Consider the following 22,657-nt stretch of genomic DNA (forward strand, 5'->3'; position numbering starts at 1 on the left):
AGTTCACCACCACCAAGAAAAATAAAATAGCAAGAGCAACTGTTAAACCTTGCCCACTCCCAAACCTGATGCTTTGGGAAGCACTACTCAACTTGACACACCCCCCAGGCTACCATGAGAAATCTTGCTAGAAAGGTTAGAGACAGACTGGGAACTGGACAAACTGGGCTGTTCTCTTCGAACAGTGGGGAGCTTTCAGCTCTGCTGGCCACTCCGCTGCTCTGTCAATAGATTAGTCATTTGACCTTTCCTCGGGTTCTCAAAATGCTTTTGCATACGTGTCCCTGTGATGGATGGAAGTGGTCTCATACCCCTTCTACAGCTGAGACAGACAAGTGAATAGGTTTGCCCAAGCATAATGCACTTTTTTACATTTACTTTTCTTGCAATTTTTGTAATATGAAAACAGTTAAAAATAAGAGTTCCCAGAACTTCCAGTTGCCAATACGGCATCAAGTGGCTATTAACATTGCTAATCAATGTGCAACTTAGACCTTACACTTCTTGGCTAGGGCACTAACAGCTTCCATTACCTCCTTCAGCACCAACTGCATCAGAGAGCTAACCAAGGAAATGGTTTTCTGGGAAACTAGCCCACTTGTGCTGCTAACAAGTTCCACCTCCAGAACTAGGCAGCTTCTTTTTTCAGAGCAGGCCATCCTGCTCATCTTTGGAGAGAAGCAGCCAGGGGAAGTTGCCTGTACAGAGCAGCAATATATCAGATCCATTCTATGCATACAAACATTGCACGCTCTGCTGGGGAAAGCTAGTGGAGACTTGCCCCAGCACCTCAAATGATAGTCTAACCTGCCAGAGACAAAGGAGGAATCTACAGAGGAGGAAGGTCTGACCACTGAAGCTCTGAAAAATCCTGCCATTTGGCCAGCAATCAACAACAGATGTTGCCTTTTGCTTCTGAATACTAGGTCAGTGCAAGCAGATTGCAGGCATTTTCCTTTGAGCAGATAAAGAAGAATATTTTCAGCTTTCTATTATTCACTAAAGCTTTCAGACGGAGAACAAGTAAAGCAAGATTGGCTTCTGCAAGTACCTGCAACTGATTCTGTTTTGGGTCCCCCACTATAGAAAGGATGTGGACAAATTGGTGAGAGTCCAGCGGAGGGCAACAAAAATGGTGAGGGGGCTGGGGGACATGACTTCTGAGGAGAGAGTGAGGGAACTGGGCTTATTTAGCCTAGAGAAGACAGAGGGGATTTTATAGCAGCCTTCAACTACCTGAAGGGGGCTGCAAGATAAGATGGAGCTGGACTGTTCTCAGTGGTGGCCGATGACAACAGTCTCAAGTTGCAGCAAGGGAAGATTAGGTTAGATATTAGGAAAATTTTTCTCACTAGGAGGGTAGTAAAACACTGGAACAGGTTACCCAGAGAAGCTGCGGACTCTCCATCCTTGGAGGTTTTCAAAACCTGGCTAGACAAAGCCTTGGCTGGGATGATCTAGTTGGGGATGGTCCTGCTTTGAGCAGGGGGTTGGACTAGGTGACCTCCTGAGGTCCCTTCCAACCCTAATTTTCTATTATTTCTATGAAAGTTGTCAAGTTTTATCCTACTTTCTTTGCACAGTAGACAGAAAATTACAATGATTGTTAGGCAAGGTTCTTTGGGTAGATGTGATCTCTTTTATTAGAACAACTGAGTCTAATAAAACTCAGTTGGTCTAATAAAAGAGATCACATCTACCCAAAAAATCTTGCCTGCCTATGTCCTTAGACCAACACGGCTACAAGCAAAAACCCAGCAATGATGGTTAGATATGTTTCTGCTGAAGAAGCGATTGAGGCAAAAGAAAGGAGCATTAGGATTGAGGAATGTTTCCTTGGACTTTTGAACATAACAGACTGTTGGCTCTGGAATGATAAAAGCGCTCCTTGAATGATTAAAAGAAATGGGAATCTCAGTGATTTAAAAGGCCAAGGCTACAACAGCAGGGCACACATGAGCAGCAAACAGTGGAGTTCAGAAGCAAATCTGAAACCTTAACAACACAGCAGTTGTTTTCATTTCCTACTCAGCGTTTCTGTGAGTTGCTGCACTGAAGCCATGCTATTTTTCAACATGGTTCACAGTGGCTGTACTTCTTTTGTGGCCCCGCTGCAGTCCTGGACTAGGGACAGACATTACACATAAACCAGTTTAAGTGATCAGAAACTGGTTTAAACCTGTAACAGAACAGATGTCTAGTGCACATAAACTAGGTTGAATATGGCTGAAACCAGTTTGAGATAAACCTGGTTGAATATAGTATCAGACTTAACTGATTTAGGTTAAACCGGTTTATACAATGTCTGTCCCAGACCCCTTGCTGGTTTAAGCTACATCAGACTCCCCCAGCATCCCAGCATGCTCTCTGGGCTGGGCAGGGCTCTCGGCGCCACAGCAGAGCTGGCCCCTCCCTGGCTTGAGCTTGGCAGAGACTGCAGGTGTCTTCCTGGCTTCTGCTCCCCCCCCTCTGCCTTACACAGACACACAGCATTAGCTAGCAGACCACATGCTACGGTCCGTGCCATGGCAGACGGGACAAAGGCACAATCAGCAGGTAGCTGATAACGTCCCTCTGTTGTTTTCTTAATTGGGTGATAAACACTGAGTTAGGAAGACAAACACTGTGCTATCAATTCCTTGTTGGGCTGGTGGGAGGGGGGGACCCCACCCTAATCACAGCATCCTGCCAGGGCCTGGTCACCCTCCCAGCTCAGCATTGTGGAAGGGAAGGGAGGGCTGCTCTAGCACCCCCGGCTTCTAGCCTGAGCCACTACAGGCATGTGCCTGCATGTCTGGGATGTCTGTGCAGTTACAAACTGATTCAGCCTAGCCAGGTTAAACTAACCTGCAAAGGTTGACTCAATTCAGGCTCAGGCTTTTTGAATGTCTGTCCCTAGCCCTGGGGTATAATGCACTGACATAAGACCAACCTGTTTCCAAAAAACTCTCAAATGAAATAATTGATGCAATCCACATATTTCACTATCAAGTTTCAGGCATCCACAATGCACTATTTTCAGTTGCCAATGATTCAAACCTAAAGGAATCTACAGGAATCAAAATACAAAGCCAAGCCAAAATACTGGTTTACAAAATTGGTAGCAATAAATACTTGCACATCGTAGAGCTGCGGCATAATAGTGCTATGGCTATGACAGAACAACAAACCTAACGGCTTCTGATTTTATATTAACAAGAACTGCCTTTAAAAATACATAGAGAAAATGCCAGGTTTAGTAGGAAAACCTACAACTCCCATCTCTATAGCGAACAGCCAATAACCGAGGTTGGCTTGCTCCACAGTGCCTCTACCTTCAAGAGGGGGGTCAGACAATATCAGCCCTCAAATCCTACCTATAGGCTCATGGTCAAAGTCCTCTCTTACAAGCAGAGAGTTGTAGCTTTGACTCCTTACAAGCCCTGGGTGTCTCTACAGCTCCAGAAACAGGGGATATTGTGCTGTCTGGATGGCGAGGTTTAAGGGTCTGTGGGGTATGGGTATCCATCTAGATACAGATGGGCTTATGAGCCTCTGCCTTTTTATGGGTGCAGAGGTAAGCAAGCAGGCTGACAGCAAGGCTTTGGTTAGCCCCAGAGGCAAGTGTTCTCCCAAAGCCTTCCACCTCCACAAGGTTTCTGAGGCTGGCAGTGAAGCTTGGCCATTTTACTGCCAGGAAAGCACACTTCAAGGGTCACAGAAGACTGGGGCTTTGTCTGACGGCACAGCAGTATGGTGCCCTACATCCCAGCAGGGCAGCCCAGATTCCTAGCCCAGGCCATGAAGTGCAGGGTTCCCTTGTGTTTTCCTTCCCTGCCTGCTTCACAGAAAATGCAAAACCTCCCAGCCATGTGCCTGGTGTTTCAAGACTCCCCTCAAGTTAAAAGTGATCACCCCAGGCCACTAACCTACAGGGGGTACCTAAGAGGAAAGTGTGTGGTCACACAGGAGGTGGGAGACGGAGGACTCCAACCACTTGGGGATTCAAACCCTTAGTCCCTGCCACTCAGGCCACTGCTATAGCCACCAAACTAACAGCTAAGCCAGAGGGCTTTGCTTCCTAGCCCTTCTCACAGAGCTAGGCCACTAGGCACCCTGGATGGCAAGATTCGTGGGGTGTAAAGGACCATACCAACTAGAGCGCTTGCCTCTGCGACTCAAAGGCCAGGCAACGTCAGCCTGCTCTCAGCTCTACCAACTTTCCTGTGCCATTGTCTATTTACGCCCAGGACTTGGCGCTACAAGGCAGAATCAGTTGGCACAATATGTAGGCCAATGAGCAGAGCAGCCTTCCAGGTCTTGGGAACAGCTCCAAAAGACACAAGGCACCAAAGGAAGAGCTCTGCCTTTGGGCAGCTGGCACCAGCAGAGCTCAAACCTACCAGGCTGTGCTCTATAGACCATACTGGCACCACAAGACCACAAGGCAGGCGCCAAGCCCAGGCCTCTCCAGGGCTCCTCTTCAGGTGATGCCAGTGGGCTGTCCATTCACCAAGGTGCAAGGGCACAGGAAGAGGGCCAGGCCCACTGCCAGCTGGCAAAAGGAGACGTGGCCTGATGAGGCCAAGTGTACACTTCCGACAGAAAGACCCTAACAGGTGGCTCTCCCAGTGCTCGGCCTCAGAAGGAAGAGCGTGGCTTGAGCTAGTTATTTGGTTAACAGTATAGTTCAGGGACAGGGACAGCTGTCCAGTAGGAACTGGGCTAAGCCCACTAAATCACAGAATCTGAAATCCATCTGAGCAAGAAATCATGGCATGAAAGTCCCCTTATTCTATTACCAAGCCTTTGGCCTATGCAGTCCTCTAAAAGCTGTCATTCTCTTCAGGCCTTTCAGACAGTGGCTTGGCACGCTGCCTAGCTCACCTCCTCTCTACAAGCCTTTTTAAGTACAGCCACAGACCAGCTCCTGTACAGCCTAATGCAGTGCTCACCACAAGGGGTTCATTAGCTTCTCAGTGCCTCTGTCCTGTTAAAGGCCCCTGCTGAGTTAGGTCTCATAACACAAGCTATTGTCATTGTCTGGTTCCTACTCAGATGCCTGTTCAGTGCTGCATGCAGCTCTTAATCAATCCCAGCTCTGACTCACCCTCCACTGAGCTCAGAAGCTGCTGCCTTGATGACTTCATCCTCTTGAAATAGAAAGCTGGTAAGGAAACAGTCTACCCCTCTACTTTATACCCATATAAATACACACAGACACAACCCCCAACTCCCGCTCCAGTTGCCAGGGGATTGTCAGAACCTAAAGGAAGTAACTGACCTTGTGTGTCTTCTCCCCAGAGTGAGCGGCACACACTCAAGTGCAAACACGCCACATGCCAACCTGATGAAAAGAGGGAGGATTCTTCCATCAACACAGCTTTTCTGTTTGCCATCCAATGCACCCCGCGGGCTGCAGCCAGTGTGCCGGACAAGGAACAGACTGGTGCTACTGGGGAACGCAGAGGGGACAGAATAACTTGCCTCATCTGCTCCCTGTCTTCTCCTCTCCTGCCACTTCCCTTTGTGTAAAAACAGCAGCAGGCCCCAAAAGCTTCAAAGTTTGGATGTAGAAGTTTGAACACATGATATTCAGGGCTGCTTGTGTGTGCAGGGAGGGACTGTTCAGACTACTACCGAGTCCTGATCAAATTTGGCTATGGAATTCTTCAAAGCATGACACCAAAGTGCCAGAGTCCTACAGCCCTCCGGGATGGTGACGGGTTCCTGAGAACTGCGCAGCTGTGGTCGTTATTCCAGCCGGGCTAGAGTAACTATTCAGGGAATAATTATGCCCTTTTCCCTTGCATGTTCTGTTAAACAGAGCTCTCCGTTCCTCTGAAGCTAGTGTCACTGGTTTATAGCATCAACGTTTTAACATGGAGCGAGATCAGACAGGATAAGAGCTCAAGTTCTTGAACAAGTAACAACACTGCTGAACAGTTTGAAGACAACCTGCATCTGCCACAGCTCTGATGAATTACTAACAGTAACAGCGTTTCATAGAAGTTAGAAAAATATCTGAAGGCATATTCACCTGTGTAACATAAAATCTTCAGTTCCCATTAAACTATTGAGTTAGTGATTGATTAATAGAATATAGTTGGTGACAAAAAGAACAAGAACACTAATAGGAATGGGTTACCAGTTTATTCATACAGATTTCTATGCATCTGGGTGACAGATCAAAGATCAGATGCATGATTGATTAGTTTAGCATATGATTTGTCCTCTAGCTAGGGACTACCTCCTGGATTGGCAATGGGACAGACTTCACAATCCAAAAGCTCTTTTCCACTTCTTGCTACCGCAATCTGAATTCTGATCTTTGTTATTTCACTGGAAACCCAGAGCCACCTCATTAAAGCAATAGAGTGATGCTGGTATAAAAGATCAGTCTCTTAAAAGTTTTTAAGGTTAGAAGGGACCATTAGCTTATCTGGTCCAACTCCCGGCTTAACAATGTACATAGCATTTCATCCACCAACTCTTTTAAAAGATCCAGTCACTTGTATATGGTGCGAATTTACAGAAGTTTAGGGCTGGAAGGGACCTTATGAGATCATTGGGTCCAGCCCCCCTGCTCTGGGCAGGAAAGACTGGTAGGATCAAATAACCCCAGCAAGATGTGTGTCCAATCTCCTTTTGAAGATCTCCAGGGTAGGTGCCTGCACCACTCCCACTGGGAGTCTATTCCAGAGTCTGGTCAGATGAACTATGAAGAAACTTTTCCTTATATACAGTCTGAAACCTTCTTCTAGGAGTTTATGACCATTGCTCCTAGTTTTCCTCTGGAGCGCTTTGATAAATAGTTGTTCCCCAAGCCCCTGATGCTCTCCCCTGATATATTTGTAAGCTGCCACCAAATCCCCCAGAAGCTTGTTCTTTTCTAGGCTGAACAGTCCTATATCTGTCAGCCTTTTCTCGTATGGCTTGCTCTTCAGGCCTCTAATCATATGAGTAGCTCTTCTCTGGACCCTCTCGAGCTTCTCCACATCCTTCTTGAAGTGTGGCACCCCAAACTGGATGCAGTACTCCAGCTGCAGCCTCACCAGTGCTGACTATAGCGGGAAAATAGCTTCCTTAGTTTTGCTTGAGAATATATATTCCGAAAGGTGCTTGATTTTTACATTGCATAAATTCTCATAGATTCATAGATGTAGGGTCGGAAGGGACCTTGTAGATCTTCTAGTTTGACTCCCTGCCCTGGGCAGGAGAGAAAACTGGGCTCAAATGACCCCAGCCAGGTAAATGTCTAGCCTCCTCTTAAAGACCCCCAGGGTAGGAGCGAGCACCACTTCCCTTGGAAGATGGCTCCAGATCCTAGCCGCCCTGACTGTGAAGTAGTGCCTTTTAATGTCTAGTCTAAACCTACTCTCTAGCAACTTATGGCCGTTATTCCTTGTTACTCCGGGAGGTGCTCAGGGGAACAAGGTCTCTCCCAACCCCACTGGTCCCGCCTAGTAAGTTTATAGATGGCCACCAGGTCCCCCGTCAGCCTTCTCTTTCAAAGGCTGAACAGGTTAAGGTCTCATAGCCTTTCCTCATAGGGTCTGCCCTGCTGTCCTTGGATCATGCAAGTGGCCCTCCTTTGGACCTTCTCAATGCTGTCCACATCCCTCCTGAAGTGTGGCACCCAGAACTGAACACAATACTCCAGCTGCGGCCTGACCAGTGTCGCATAGAGGGGGAGGATCACCTCCTTGGCCCTACTTGAGATGCATCTGTGGATGCAGGGCAAGGTATGGTTAGCCCTACTGACCGTGTTCTCATATTGTCGGTCCATGTTCATCTTGGAGTCAATGACGACTCCAAGATCTCTTTCTGCCACCGTGTTTTTGAGAAGGGAGTTCCCAGCCTATAGGTATGCTGCTGGTTCCTACTGCCCAAGTGCAGCACCCTGCGCTTCTCAGTATTGAATCCCATCCTATTTTCATTTGCCCACCCCTGTAAAACCTGTCCAGGTCTTGCTATAATCTGTCCTTCCCTTCTAGCATGCCCACCTCACCCCAAATCTTGGTGTCATCTGCGAATTTAAACAGGCTGCTTTTCACCCCGTCATCTAAGTCACTAATAAAGAAATTGAACAGCGCAGGCCCAAGGACTGAGCCCTGGAGGACTCCGCTGCCCACTTCCCTCCAGGTCGAAAATGACCTGTCCACCACCTCTCTCTCAGTACGACCCCTCAGCCAATTTGCAATCCATCTGACTGTGTAGGCATCAATGCCACAGTCATCTAGCTTTTTAATGAGAATGGGGTGGGAGACAGTGTCAAAGGCCTTGCTGAAGTCCAGAAAGATTACACCCACCACGACACCTGCATCCAATGATTTTGTGACCTTATCTCCAAGGACTGAATACTGGGTTGTAGCCATGTCGGTCTAAAGGCAGAGGAAGACAAAACTCTTGGGGTAGAGGTGATATCTTTTATTAGACCAACCAAATAATTGAAAAAAAAATTGTTTGCAACTATTTGGTTGATCTAATAGAAGATATCACCTCTACCCCAAGAGTTTTGTCTGCAACGGACTGGAGACACAGATGTTGCTGTACACTGAACAAATAATCAGAGAGTAATAGGTAATAGGGCCTGAAAGTCTCTCCACTTGAATCACCTGGTTGAAACTACTGCATTTTGCAGATTTTCTTATTATTTCAGTGCATATCTTATTCATCTTCAGTTTTTACAGGGAAAGAAGTGCCTCAGCCAAACCTCTCACATTATTCATAGTATTACTAAGGGGAATTGAACTTGAGAAGAAAACATGCCGAGATTTGGCCTTATATTAAAATTATCGCACTTGAAAGTTACTGAGGACTGATTTTTTTTTTGGTTTTGCTTGCAATTTTGGTTGAAGGAGAAGCCAATTACTTTTCCAGTTAAAATATCTGTAGAAATTTGGGGGGGGGGGGGGGGGGGGGAGGAGTGAAAAAAATCAGTGCGGTCTGACTCTCTCAAACCAAGTTGCCACTTTCAAATTCTCTCTCTCAAATACTAATTAACCTGGAAGGAAACAAATTTAGTGTTTTCTACAACCTTTAACAGCAGCAAGTGTTAACTGGAGAAACATGCATGGGCACTGTTTGCCCTCAAGCAAGCAGAAGTTCGAAAAGCATTTTTACATTTGGAAACATCCTGCCGCAAATTGCCTCCAACATTTTCTACAGGGAAAGAGCAAGCAGATCCTTTGAGAATGCTAGGCTGATTTCACAAGACCTCCATACAAATAAGTTTTAGGTGCTCCCAAAGACCTTAATAAAGTCAAGCTTTACCTGCATTACATAGCCAGACTCTGATTCCAAGTCCCTGCTGCAATCCTGTATCATTTGGATATTTCAAATTGCAGATGCTTATGTTGTCTTGTTTCTAGCACTGCTGTTGAGATATCTAAACATAAGCAACATTAGCTTGTTCTTGGAGAACAGCCTGCACCTCTAACTCAACGGAGACTCCTAAGGTCCCAAACTTATGAGATAATGCTACTAGCCAGGCACACTTCTGAAAGCATCGTAGCTGTTTGAAAACTACCTAATAGAAAATACAGGCCTCAGATGGTCCTCAGAAAGGTACTGCACCTGAAGCATCTCTCTCATTTTAGGACAAGCACCTGAAGTGCTGACTTAAATAGTGAAGCAACCTGAACTGGGACCATGAGGCCAAATTTCTCTAAGTAGGACCACTTTAAATACAATCTACATAGCTTGTACCCCTAGAGGAAGTGTAGTCCTACATGATTAATGCAAAGGCTCCCTCCATGTCCTTGGACTCCTAGAAAGAACAGATGGGCTAGGGACAGACATTACGCCTAAACCAGTTTAAGTGATCAGAAACTAGTTTAATCCTGTAACAGAACAGATGTTAAGGGCATATAAACTGGTTTGAAAATGGCTGAAACTGGTTTGAGACAAACCTGGTTGAATGTAGTTATCAGACTTAACTGATTTGGTTCAAACTGGTTTATGCAATGCCTGTCCCAGACCCCTTGCTGGTTTAAGTTAAATCAGGATCCTCCAGCATCCCAGATGATTTACAAAGCTAGGCAGGGTTCTGCTCTCAGCTCCAGCCCAGCAGGGTTAGCCCCGCCCCCTGCTCCCTGGCTACAGCTCTGGTAGAGACTGCAGGTACAGCCACGTCTGCCTGGATTCCTCCTGCTCCCCCTCCCCCACTTTAGCAGGGATTTGCCCCTCCCCTCTGCCTTACACAGACACCTCTCTGCATTAGCTAGCATACCACATGCTGGCTACAGTCCATACTGTGGGAGACAGAACAAAAGCAGACAGGGCAGAAGAAAGACAGGACAAAGGCAGACAGTGCAGTATTGGCTTAGGGATGTTTGAAGCTAATCAAGAGGGACCTGGTAATGTCCCTCCTTGGAAAAAGTTGTTTAAGAAGAGCTTGAATTAGTGAGAGATCCTTTTGTTTTGCTGATGGGGTGATAAATGCTTCCTGTGCAACTCCCTGCTGCATAAGTAAATGCTGTGTAAATTCCTGCTGGCTCCCTCAATGACCAGTGAGTGGTGGGCGGCATCCCTTCCTAATCACAGCATCCTGTCATGCCTGGCCACATCCCCATCAGCTCAGTACTGTAGAAGGGAAGGGAGGGCTGCTCTAGTTCCCCACAGCTTCTAGACTAAGCCACTGCAGGCATGTGACTGCATTCTCAGTCCAGAGGGAATGTCTTTACGATTACAAACTGATTCAGCCTAGGCAGGTTAGACTAACCTGCAAAGATTGAATCAATTCAGGTTCAGGCTTTTTGAATGTCTGTCCCTAGCCATGGGGTTGGTGAGTTCATCCAAGTGTCTCAAAAGTAATTTGAACCATAGAGCAATAGAAGCTGGTTCTGTTTAAATTCAGTGGTAAAGAAAAATCTTAAAATACTAGGTCTGGTGGAAAGAGGGGCTTGTGTCTAAGCTACTGGAATCATGAGTCCTTAAAAAAAATAATAATAATAAAAAAAAAATAGGTCAGTGCCAAGGCCTGTAGTTTGCACCAGTATGAGGCAGAGTTTAGACCATTACTGGAGAGGAGTGGAGTTAGAGTAGTACCTTTATTCTTATTTATATAGCTGGCACATGCAGGGACCCTGTCACGATTAGCATCACCTTTGGGCTAGGAGTAGTGTGCATACATACTATAAGGATATATATGGTGACTGGTCCAAGCAGTCTTAGGTTTCATAGCTAAGCAGCTTATTTAGCAAACCGGGTGGTTTGCACCAAAATGAATTTCAAGCAAATCTCAGCCTGAACTCCTCCAACCCTGCATGGAGAACTTAAGGGTACAAGCATTGCATTCTTGAAGGCAAACTGGCAGGTGGTCATTTGGGTAGGACACTGAGTCACCAGCTGTTGATAATACTGCTCAGTTAGCATATAAGCAATGGGACACCAGATCAATAGACACAATGTCTATGCCACAGCTTTTCTTCCTTTCTTCCACTGAGGCCCCTGTCTCTGGAGAAGGTTACACAACAACATAGTAGTGAGAACACAGGCAGACAACCTATGCTAGCATGAGAGCTAGAAAGCTGTGTGCACATTTGTTATGCACACACATGCACGAACACGCACAAGCATGCGCTCTGATGCCTTTTTCACGGGGCTGGTAACTGAGAACCAGAGGTGGGAGGTTGATCTGTTTCCATGCTGCTGCACAGCTCAGTGTCAAAGCAAATGTCAAAGCTGCTAAGCCCAGGTTTTCACTGAAGCTTAACAAGACTCTTTGCCCTACACATGATGAGAACCACAACCTCTCACCTAGAATAAACAGCACGTACAGTGCCTGGTACAGCACAGGGGAGAGTCCCCCTCCCTTCCGGATCTCAGCCAGACACAAGATAAGGGATAAAAATACTCAGATTGTTCTTACTGGGCTTTGATATGAGAAGTAGAGTGGAAAGGTGGGGTGGGGGGCAGGGAAGAGAACATTACTGCCAATATGGTCTTACTCGCTTTCTCTTCCCTATGAATCTAGGGGCTATTTGCACAGGAGCCCCTAACCAGCAATGAAGAAGCTACATACAGTACTACCACGGTGGTGAGAGTATTATCTCAAGATTGGGTAGAGCTCACCATCCACAACTGACATTTTTTTTTTAATGGTGGAGAGGGAGTTAATCCCTGGTACTTCATTAGGGCTCTGGCCAAATTTCTCTCCATGCAAAAATAATCTGAGGATACAGAGCCAAGTAGTGAGCCCCAGTTAGTCACACAAGTGGTCCCACTGAAGTCAGCATGAATCAGGAGCTCACAATCTGGCTTTCAATTTCCATGTTATTTTTTGGAGGGGAAAAGATTTGGGAGAAAAAAGGGAGAGGTGAATTTAAAAAAACTAAACTAAACTAAAACTGCTGAAAGAGTGTATTTCATCGCTGAAAAGAGGGAAAACGTGTTATTTGTCCCTGGAAGGAAAGTTCCCTATCTCCCCTTGGAAACTGGATTCAGTTAACAGAAGATTCAAAGCAGAAGGGTGCACTAGCCAAGATGTTACTTAAGTCAACCTGGAAATACATGGTACAGTGCAAAAGCCAGCCACTGCAGAGGGGATCATGGATGCTTCAGGGATGATAATAAGCAAGCATCATCCTTTCGGCTGATGTGAATAATTCTGCAGTGACAACAAAATGCAAGATGACATGTCAGAGAGCGAGTGCTTGATACAGAACAGCCAGGTAAATTCACAGGCCTCAGATTCAAGCCAGAACCTTTCTTCCACTGTCCCAGGGAGTGAATCAGTGGAAGGGGGCACTGAACAGGCTATTCAAGCATAAAGATATGCCTTCCTCTGAGCTCCTTCCAGGCCCAGCAGCAGCACTCCCATGAAAAATTCCTACACAAGGTAGCCCTTCATGTCTAGACAGATTGCAGGAGTAGCACCTCCTCTGTCCAAGCACTTAGAGAAAATGAGAGTGGAAAAACACACACACAAATGAAAGCCTTGTCACTCATCAGGAAAGCAGGTGATGGCACATAAACTGAGTGCATTTGAATGAAGATCAATCACAAGCAATTACAGCGAGTGTGGGGGCAGTCAGCCTTTGTGTTCAGAATCCAGAGGCAAAGGTCAGGAAAGGCACCTCAGACATTCCCAACTGATCCTCTGCATTTCCACCCCCCCGCACTACTCATCCCATCATTCCCACTACCCAGAGTCTTTGATAGTATTTATATCCTGGCAAAAAAAGGATGCCGAGACACTTCCTTGAGTACATCTTAGCTCATTCAGTTCAAAACACTTCAGAAGGACCTTGATAAATCCTAAAGCAAAAGCACCCACCCCCCCCAGCGTGAAATTCCAGAAGGCTTTTGACCCATCCGATTGCCGTAGGCTATTTCTGCCTCACTAGCCTCTCTATCTGAAATTCAACAGGATGGTTATGTGAAGTCACACTTTGAATTTTGGCCTTATAATAGGAATGGCAATCTCTTGGCTCTTTTCATCTGCCTTCCCAGGGTGACCTTTTAACTTTCTGGACTTTCTCTTGCAAGTCATTGATTGGTCTTTGGAGAGTACAGTGGGAAGTTGAACCTCTCTGCCCGTGAAACAAGGGGAGTGGGGGAGGGAAACAATGCAAATGAGTCTATCCATCCCACTTCCTTCTCTCTGTTAAATGCAAATTATTAGGGGTGGGGGGGTAGGGCAGGAGCCATAGCCAGGGCTCAGGAAAGATAGAATGCAATGGCACTTTGGAGAGACTGGGGCTATTTTTTCATGTTAAACCCTTGATATAGTAATTAATAAAGAAATGCAAAGCAAACAATTAATCTGTAGCTTACCAGGGAGGGCTTTCTATTCCAGAAACACAAGAACAACAAACAAGCAAAACCTCTGTCAGACTGGAAGGGTGGAGCTGCTGGGAAGGTAAACTGGAGTCAGCTTGTCTTCATGCCCCATTACCAGAGGCCGAGTCAGGCAGCTGCATGCTCTGAGCATCCATGCGACATCCAAAGCAGCATCAGCTGCCACAGTGCTGAGTGCAGAGGTACAGTGGGCTGCGATCAGCTAATGCTGTGACTACATCAATTTTTGCATCCACCACCCAATGGAGGTGGCATTTGGGGCTGCTGTCCCCTGCCCTTAGTTACACTACTGCCCATTACCAAGCACTGACTATCAATTTTCTGCATGGGAGTACACCGTACTCTAGCACAACTAGCACCTTGCCATTAGGTCTTGCTTGTTGACCAGACTCTACCCCAAGAATTTAATGGAAATACCAGCTTCTGATCTTAACTTGCCAACAGTTGCAGTCAGCAACTGTTGGCAAAGCTGCCAGCAGTTATTTTCAATGCTGCTGTCCTTTGGGTCATAGCAGGCTGGTATTTAGTATATCAGTGGCTATTGTTTCCTTGTACACAGCCTGCATGTGCCCAATACTGAATTGCTTGGCCTAGATCTGCCATATAATTGACCAGCTACTGTACGCTTGGGCTAACAAGGGTGTTTTGGATCAAGGTCAAGACACCATAAGAGCTCTTCTGGAAGAAGAGACAGGCAAAATAGAAGTTTGGAAGGGAGTATACCTAGCCCTTCTCTGGTTTATAGCAGAGGACCCTTCTCCCTCTCCCCACAGAGCTTTGGATACACTTGGATAAGTTGCTTTTACCTTTAGCTACCACAGCATGAGCTTCCCTCTTGGACTGTAATAGTCATAGGCCTGTTGTGCTAAGAAGTCTGCATATATGCTACTAGTATCTCACCATGTGAAGTTATCATGAAATCATTCCCCTCAGATTCATTCTCCCTTCTGTTGATTAGTCAGCTCTGTGGATCTGTCTATTCCAGAAGCAGTGGGTGGTTTCTACACCTTTGATCACAAGAGATGTTTCTTCCTTGTTTGATGCCCTGCTCTCTTCCTAACTCTGGACAGAATGTGCTTCATTGACTTGTGTGCCTAGGAGATGGCTACTGCTGAATGTCAAGCCAGCAGCCAGTTTTTTCCAACATCTTCTCTATAATGGCCAGGTTCAGAGTCTTGCAAGAGTCAAACCTGGAGTCACAAATGCATTGACCAGTGAGCCAAGCCCATGTTTGCTAAGATTTGGAATTGGGAAAAGGCAGTGTTGCTAACAGCTGATGCCATTTCCATATCCAGAAGCAACGAAGGTCCTGGGCCTATGTTGATACGCACTTGGTAAACACCTTCAGTTGAATGCATTGATAGGGTCCAGATCAGTTCCCCGATTGCTGTCCCTCTTTCCACCAGAACTGCCTCCCTCTCATTGGGTTTAAGTTCATTCAGGTGCCAATCTCACTTGGGCATTGAAAAGGATACCAGTGCTTTCCATTCCCTCTGCCTCCTCACTCCTCTTATATTTACTAGGTTAGGGACCTTATCTGTTGACCAGTCAGGCTCCCCCAGTCTGCATCCTGGGAAAAGTCTCTCAGTGTATGAGGGCTCTGCTTCAGGAAAGCTGACTTTGACAAGCCCAGGAGGCTCGTCAGTGAGGCCCTAAGGAACCACGACCCCAGGGGGAGGGGAGTTCAAGAAGAGTGGTTGCTCCTCAAGGGAGCGATCCTCAATGCACAAGCTAATGCTATTCCATCTCAGAGGAAAGGCAGCAAGAGGGCACAGCAGCCCCCCTGGCTCTCCAGGGACCTAGCAGACCTCCTGAGGCTAAAATGAAAGGCCTACAAAGGATGGAGGATGGGATTCACCTCCAAGGAGGAATATTCTGCACTGGTCTGGTCCTGCAGAGACCAAACAAGGAAAGCCAAGGCTGCAACTGAACTCCAGCTAGCTTTGAGCATCAAGGACAATAAAAAGTCCTTTTTTCAGATATGTGGGGAGCCGGAGGAAAAGCAAAGGTAACACTGGACCCCTGCTGAACCAGATGGGACAACTGATGCCCAGGAAAAAGCCAACCTATTAAATGGTTACTTTGCGTCGGTCTTTCATCAGTCCCATGGGACTCCCATGCCTACTACGGGACAGGGAGGTCCAGGTGAGGGAGATCCCCTCCCCTCCATCAATGCTGACCTCATGAAGGAACACCTGGAGAGGCTGGATACCTTCAAGTCAGCCGGCCCTGACAATCTACACCCCAGGGTACTCAAGGAGCTGGCTAGTATCATAGCCCAGCCCCTGGCATGGATCTTTGAAAACTCCTGGTGTTCTGGTGAAGTGCCAGAAGACTGGAAGAAGGCCAATGTGGTGCCTATCTTCAAGAAAGGGAGGAAAGTGGATCCGGCTAACTATAGGCCCATTAGCCTGACTTCTATCCCGGGGAAGATCTTAGAAAAGTTTATTAAAGAGGCCATCCTTAATGGACTGGCCGATGCCAACATCCTAAGGGATAGCCAGCATGGGATTGTTGCGGGTAGGTCGTGCTTGACCAATCTCATTTCATTCTATGACCAGGTGACCCATCACCTGGACAAGGGACAAGAGATTGATGTCATATATCTTGACTTCAAAAAAGCCTTCAATCTGGTATCCCATGATCACCTCTTGGCAAAACTGGCCAATTGTGGCCTTAGGTCCACCACAATCCGCTGGCTGGGGAATTGGCTCCGTGGTTGGACCCAGAGGGTAGTAATTGACAGAAGTCACTCATCATGGTGCCCTGTGACCAGTGGGGTCCCCCAAGGCTCTGTCCTTGGACCCATATTGTTCAACATCTTCATTAATGATGTGGACACTGGAGTCAGAAGCGGACTGGCCAAGTTCGCCAATGACACCAAACTTTGGGGCAAAGCATCCACACCAGAAGACAGGGGGGCAATCCAGGCTGACCTGGACAGGCTCAGGAAATAGGTGGATGAGAACCTGATGGCGTTTAACACTGAAAAATGCAAGGTTCTCCACCTTGGGAGGAAAAACCTGCAGCATCCTTATAGGTTTGGCAGTGCTACACTGGCTAGCACTACAGAAGAAAGACACTTGGGGGTCATCATTGACCACAAGATGAACATGACTCTGCAGTGCGATGCTGTGGCTAGTAAAGCGACCAAAACGCTGGCTTGCATCCATAGATGCTTCTCAAGCAAATCCCAGGATGTCATTCTCCCCTTGTACTCGGTCTTGGTGAGGCCACAGCTGGAGTACTGCATCCAGTTTTGGGCCCCACAATTCAAAAAGGATGTGGAGAAGCTTAAGAGAGTCCAGAGAAGAGCCACGCGCATGATCAGAGGTCAGGAAAACAGACCTTATGATGACAGACTGAGCGCCCTGAGACTCTTCAGCCTGGAAAAGCGCAGGCTCAGGGACGATCTGATGGCCACCTATAAGTTTATCAGGGGTGACCACCAGTATCTGGGGGAACATTTATTCACCAAAGCACCCAAAGGGATGTCGAGGTTGAATGGTTATAAACTCCTGCAAGACCATTGCAAGCTGGACATAAGGAAGAAGTTCTTTACTGCCCGAGCCCCCAAGGTCTGGAACAGCCTGCCACCGGAGGTGGTTCAAGCACCTACATTGAACACCTTCAAGAGTAAATTGGATAATTATCTTGCTGGGATCCTATGACCCCAGCTGACTTCCTGCCCTTCGGGTGGCGGGCTGGACTCGATGATCTTCTGAGGTCCCTTCCAGCCCTAATGTCTATGAAATCTATGTGCAAGCTAGTGGACTGATGCTAATTTCCCTGCTTCATGGGTATCCTGGGAAAACTTAAGCTGGAAGTGATGAAGAGGAGAAGAGAGACCAGGTTGGCTAAGGGAAGAAGAGCCTATGGCAGTTTGCTTGTTTTAGGTTTAAACATGTTGACTGCTCCGTTTCTCTTGGAAGCTTACACCGCAGCTGCTATATCTGTAAGTCAGCTAGCACCTGTTCTTTGTTACATCTTGTATCAACAAGAGGCTCAAGCTGAGGGGTTTGCTATGGCATGCTGTCCAGTTAGCTGTCTCTCCAGCTTTGAAACAGGGCAGGGGGAGGGGATACGAGAGAACAAATATGGACGTGAGCTAGTGCAAAGCAGTTGGGGCAAGGAGTAGGAGTTTTGCAGCCAGTGTCTGGAGCAGCAGCAACAGCCGCTTCCCAGTAGTCACGGCTGCTGTAACGTTATAGTGCTGAGTGCTGACTTTGTTCCCTCCTTGAGATTGCTGACTTCTGTTTAAAGGTCAGCCAGGACAATGAAAGCCAGCTTTGTGTTCTTAGTTGCTTTTAGCTAATTCACTTATTTGTCCAGATTTTCTCTTTGCTTGTCTTTTGTAGTTAACTGTTTACAGAATGCACACTGGCCTTTCCCCTGCTGCTCTAGGACCCCCCTAAGCCTGGGATGGGTGCTGCTTTGTCCTACTGCAGCACTTGATGTGCCTCACCTTACAGCTCCATCCAACAGATGTGTTCCTAAGACTGGTAATGAGATAGGGAAGCTCTCCCCTCTCTGGCACTGCTGGGACCTGGCCAGCAACAAGAGTGGCAAAAAATAGCTGCGATATCAGACTGCTGTGTGGTGTGTGAAACAAGTGTTGGGGCCAGTTTATGTCCTTCTGTCAGCCAGATGTCTTTTATAAAAATAAACCAGCTTTAATGCCTTTGTCCCCTTACTAGTGCTCCCACAGGGGAGGCCAGGGATCAGACAAATGTGGACGCTGTCTCTCCATGCCTGAAAGGGATTGTTCTTAGAGGCCAAAGTTGAAAGATACTGAAGGAAAAGCTGATGTGTTGCCTCCTCCAACTCTCACGCGCGGGGGGGGGGGGGGGGGGGGGCTCTACATGAGGCACTGACAGCGCAGTAGCCGAATAATACTGTGCAGTAGTGCGTCACAGCATGGGCAGCGCTAAGATGTAGCACCACTTACAAAGTGTTCACCAGCTATACTGCACAGTAACTGGTTACTGCGCATTTATTTAGTACTGATTATACAGGTACTAAATAAATGTATAGTAACTACTGCATGGTTGTGTCTCATGTAAACCCAGCCAGGACGACATTTAAAAGCCTGACTCCCCTGGGCTGGCAGTAACATTGCAAGATGCCCTGTTGCTATTTACTCCGAAGGACAGGAAGAGTGGGTCAGTTATAGAACAGATTCCAAGGGGGCTTGTTTAACCTGTTAAGTCCCAGCCGCTCTCCTTTCTGAGACTGACCAATACAGCCAGCATCATCCAGCATTGCATAGACATCTTTGTATATCATGGCCTGGCCCTTAGTAAGGGATTTGGGGTATGTCTTCACTATGGTCACTAAAAAAAAGGGCAGACACCTGAGCAACCCTTAAACTAGCTGATTCAGGCACTGGTAGCTGACTAGTTGTGACTTAATTTTCCCAGTTTCTCCAGAGGGAATTTAGTCCACACTGAACTGGTCACTTAAGCCTAAACCAGGGGTGGGCAATTATTTAGGGCAGAGGGCTGCTTAATGAGTTTTGGCAAGCCATTGAGGGCTGCATGACAGGCAGACAGGGGCAGATACATATTAATTTTCTCAATTTTTTAGGGGTCCCACGGGCCAGATAGAATGGCCTGGTGGGCCACAGGCTGTATTTTGCCCACCTCTGGCTTAAACTACCTCATTTAAAGCCAGCTCAGGTATGTCCACACTGCAGAACAGCCATTGCAGTGACTGTAGTGAAGATTTATCCAGAGGTTCATTGCCAAGCCCAGGCCATGAAGCATGGAAACAACGCATGACAGACCCTCTACTACAGCCAGTGGGAGCAGTCCCATGAAATACTGGGGAGAGGGCCAGCAGCAGTATTGAAGGGTTTGGGAACTGAGAAAAAGGCAAGGGCATTTTTAGTTTCCATTAGTTGGCAGGATAGCTATCAAGATGTTGCACATGCAGATAGAGGGTCATGAAAGAGGGTGAACGAGCAGACAGGCTCCCAAGAAAGGTTATGGGGAATTTCTGGCATAAGGGAAAAGAAAACACGTGGCTCTTTAGCTGGGAAGCTGACATTTACCCTGCTGTGCAGACTCTACTGAAACTGATGCAATCAATCACTCTGGGAAAGGTATTAAAATAACATAACATTGTCCATATACCAGTCTTCCACTTCCAAGTAAGGTTAAATTTCCTTAATCCCTTGAGCATGTGATATAGGGCACTAAGTCCAGTCCCATATGACTGCAGGCAACCACATCACAAAAACTTTCAGAAACTGAACAAACTCCATCTTCACATGGTATTTGTATTATTTCTTGTGTTTTCACTGGCACTCATTATTGGAAGGCTTTTCCAGAGCCTCTTTCCTCTGATTGCTCAAAACATCCTAATTTCTAGCCTTAATGTATACCCTTTGTTCACATGCCAATATTTTCCTTTAGCATAAATAACTCCCTTCTCCTCAGTGTTTACCTCCAGTTTGTATTTATAGAGAAGGATCACATACCCTCTAGATCATCATTATTTCACTAGTCAAGCTAAACAAGTCAAGCTCTTGTACCTCCTTTCATAAGATCAAAGCATCATAGAAAGTTAGGGTTGGGCAGGACCTCAGGAAGTCATCTGGTCCAACCCCCTGCTCAAACAGGACCGGCCCCAACTAGATCATTCCAGCCAGGGCTTTGTCGAGTTGGGCCTTAAAAACCTCCAAGGATGGAGACTCTACCACCCCTCTAGGTAACCCATTCCAGCACTTCACCACCCTCCTAGTGAAGAATTTTATCCTACTATCCAAGCTAAACTTCTCTTGTTGCAACTTAAGACCATTGCTCCTTGTTCTGAAGAGAGAAACTCTTCATTCTCTTGATCACTCTAGCACAGGGGTAGGCAACACCCAGCACACATGCCAGAGCATGGCACATGAAAGCATTTTGCTTGGCATGTGTGCTTCAGGGAAGGGCTGGGGCTGTGCTGCCACAACAAGGATCAGACCCCTTACGGCTCCCCCACCGTCTGCCCCTGGCACACTGACATCTTACAAGTCAAGGTTGTGGGTGTTGTTGGCACTCTGCCCAAAAACATTGCTGACCCCTGTGATAGCAGCTTTTCTCTGCACCTGTTCCACTTTTAATTCATCTTCTTTGAACATGGGTGACCAAACTTGTACCCAGTATCCCAACAAAGGTTTAACCAGTGCTTTACACATTTGTATTTCTACTTCCCTGTTTCTGTGGGAAAACACTTCTCCTAACTGACTTAGTGGAATGAGGGTAAAGTCCACAAACAGTATACTGTAAGAGGCTAACAGAGGTTTCTGCACTGCCTAGCATGTGCCATGTTGGGACAAAGTCTATGTTCCTCACTAAATCACTCATATGTGAACTCATAAACAACATGATTGCTCCACTCATCAGCAACCACTGCAGATCAAAACAGTGTGTTGGGGTTTTTTTTAAATATTAAAATGGTGTTTCCTTAACTGTGTCCTGAACGGCATTCCTTATTCTTGCAGCTATTCAGAAGGGCCTCAAGTCTTCTCAGCAGGTTTTGTGGGAAAGAGATGCAGCCAAGTTGCAAGTCATCACTGAGTTGGCCTGTTTTGTCCTTCGTGTATCTGTTGCATTTACTGAACTGCTATAACCAGTTAATTATAAGCAAGTTCACTTGAGCAACTGGTGTCTTCCTGCTGTCCAGTTCCGATTCTTGCTGGTGTAACTGCTTCAGCTAGAAGAGCTTCTGTGCAGTGATGCAGTTCTGAGTATCACACCACTAGCAGCTATCAGGTCTGTTCCTTAGTCCACAAGGCAAGAGAGCTCTTGCAAAGAGACTTATGTTTTGCTTTAGTTATGCATCCAGTGTGCTTATCTAGAATAATCAGCACCTGCAGCCATAGCACCTTAAAAAAGCAAGATCTCAATGGCTAAGCAGGACCATGCCAGTATGCAGACGGGACAGCTAAACACATCATCCAACAGTACGAACTTCTCTTGCAACTGATTCAGTACTCAGCTAATAGTACAGCACAGTAACACTTGCATATCAGAGCTACTGGCACCTGGATAACATACAATGCAGGTCCCAATGACAGCTGCTGTGTTTTACACACTGCACTGCTCCTTACAACATCCACCACCTACTTGCCTACCTTCTTCACATATTGTATATGCACCTGCTTTATCTACATTATAAGAAGCATGAAAGTATCACTGGGGGAAGGGAGGGCATGGAGGGTGTACATGCAGCTGTGCAGTTTAGCATGAAATCCAGATCAGAGCATCTACAGACGTAGATTCAAGGTATGCTCAGTAAAAGGATGCACTAAAATGCATCTCCCCTCACCCCAACTACCCAATCACACATGCCTGACCAAGAAATGTGATGGGCAAACTACACCTGAAGCAGCCTTTGCAATGCTCAAGCACAGCGGACACTAAGGTTCTGGGTACAGGCAGTCCTACTTACAAAGTTTCGAGTTACAACGTCCATAAATTGCCACCCTGTTTCAACTTTACAACACCAGTTTTAACTTACAGTGCTTGATCCAATGCAATGCCATGCCAGCAAACAAGTCTGCTGTGTCACTCATCTCTCTGCAGAACATCTGTCCAAACTTCCTTGGACACTTTCTTTAAGAAAGCAGACAAGACTCCAGAAAAATCTGCAGCCAAGACTCCTGAGAAGACTTTAGCCAAGAGCCCTTCAAAAAGTCCAGCAAAGTCTCCTCAAAGAAGTCCTTCCAAATCAATACGATTGCTATTTACAATATAAATATATTAATGTAGCTATATTACTCATCTATGATTGATTGAGTACAAAATTCTGGGGTATTTTTGGTGAAAATAGGGTATCGGGCCTTGGTTCAGGAACCAATTCCCCATTTATAACATTGTTTCTTATG

The 22,657-nt window shown here is 46.6% G+C and overlaps 1 long non-coding RNA gene across 2 annotated transcripts in view; it reads right to left on the reverse strand.

Moving 5' to 3' along the window:
* The window catches only part of LOC109282959 (uncharacterized), a 65,655-nt gene that overhangs the window by 11,213 nt on the left and 31,785 nt on the right, over positions 1-22,657 (reverse strand). The gene's annotated exons all lie outside the window — the stretch shown is intronic.

Source organism: Alligator mississippiensis, chromosome 10 (genome assembly GCF_030867095.1).
Source record: "Alligator mississippiensis isolate rAllMis1 chromosome 10, rAllMis1, whole genome shotgun sequence".
NCBI classification, from domain to species: Eukaryota; Metazoa; Chordata; order Crocodylia; family Alligatoridae; genus Alligator; species Alligator mississippiensis.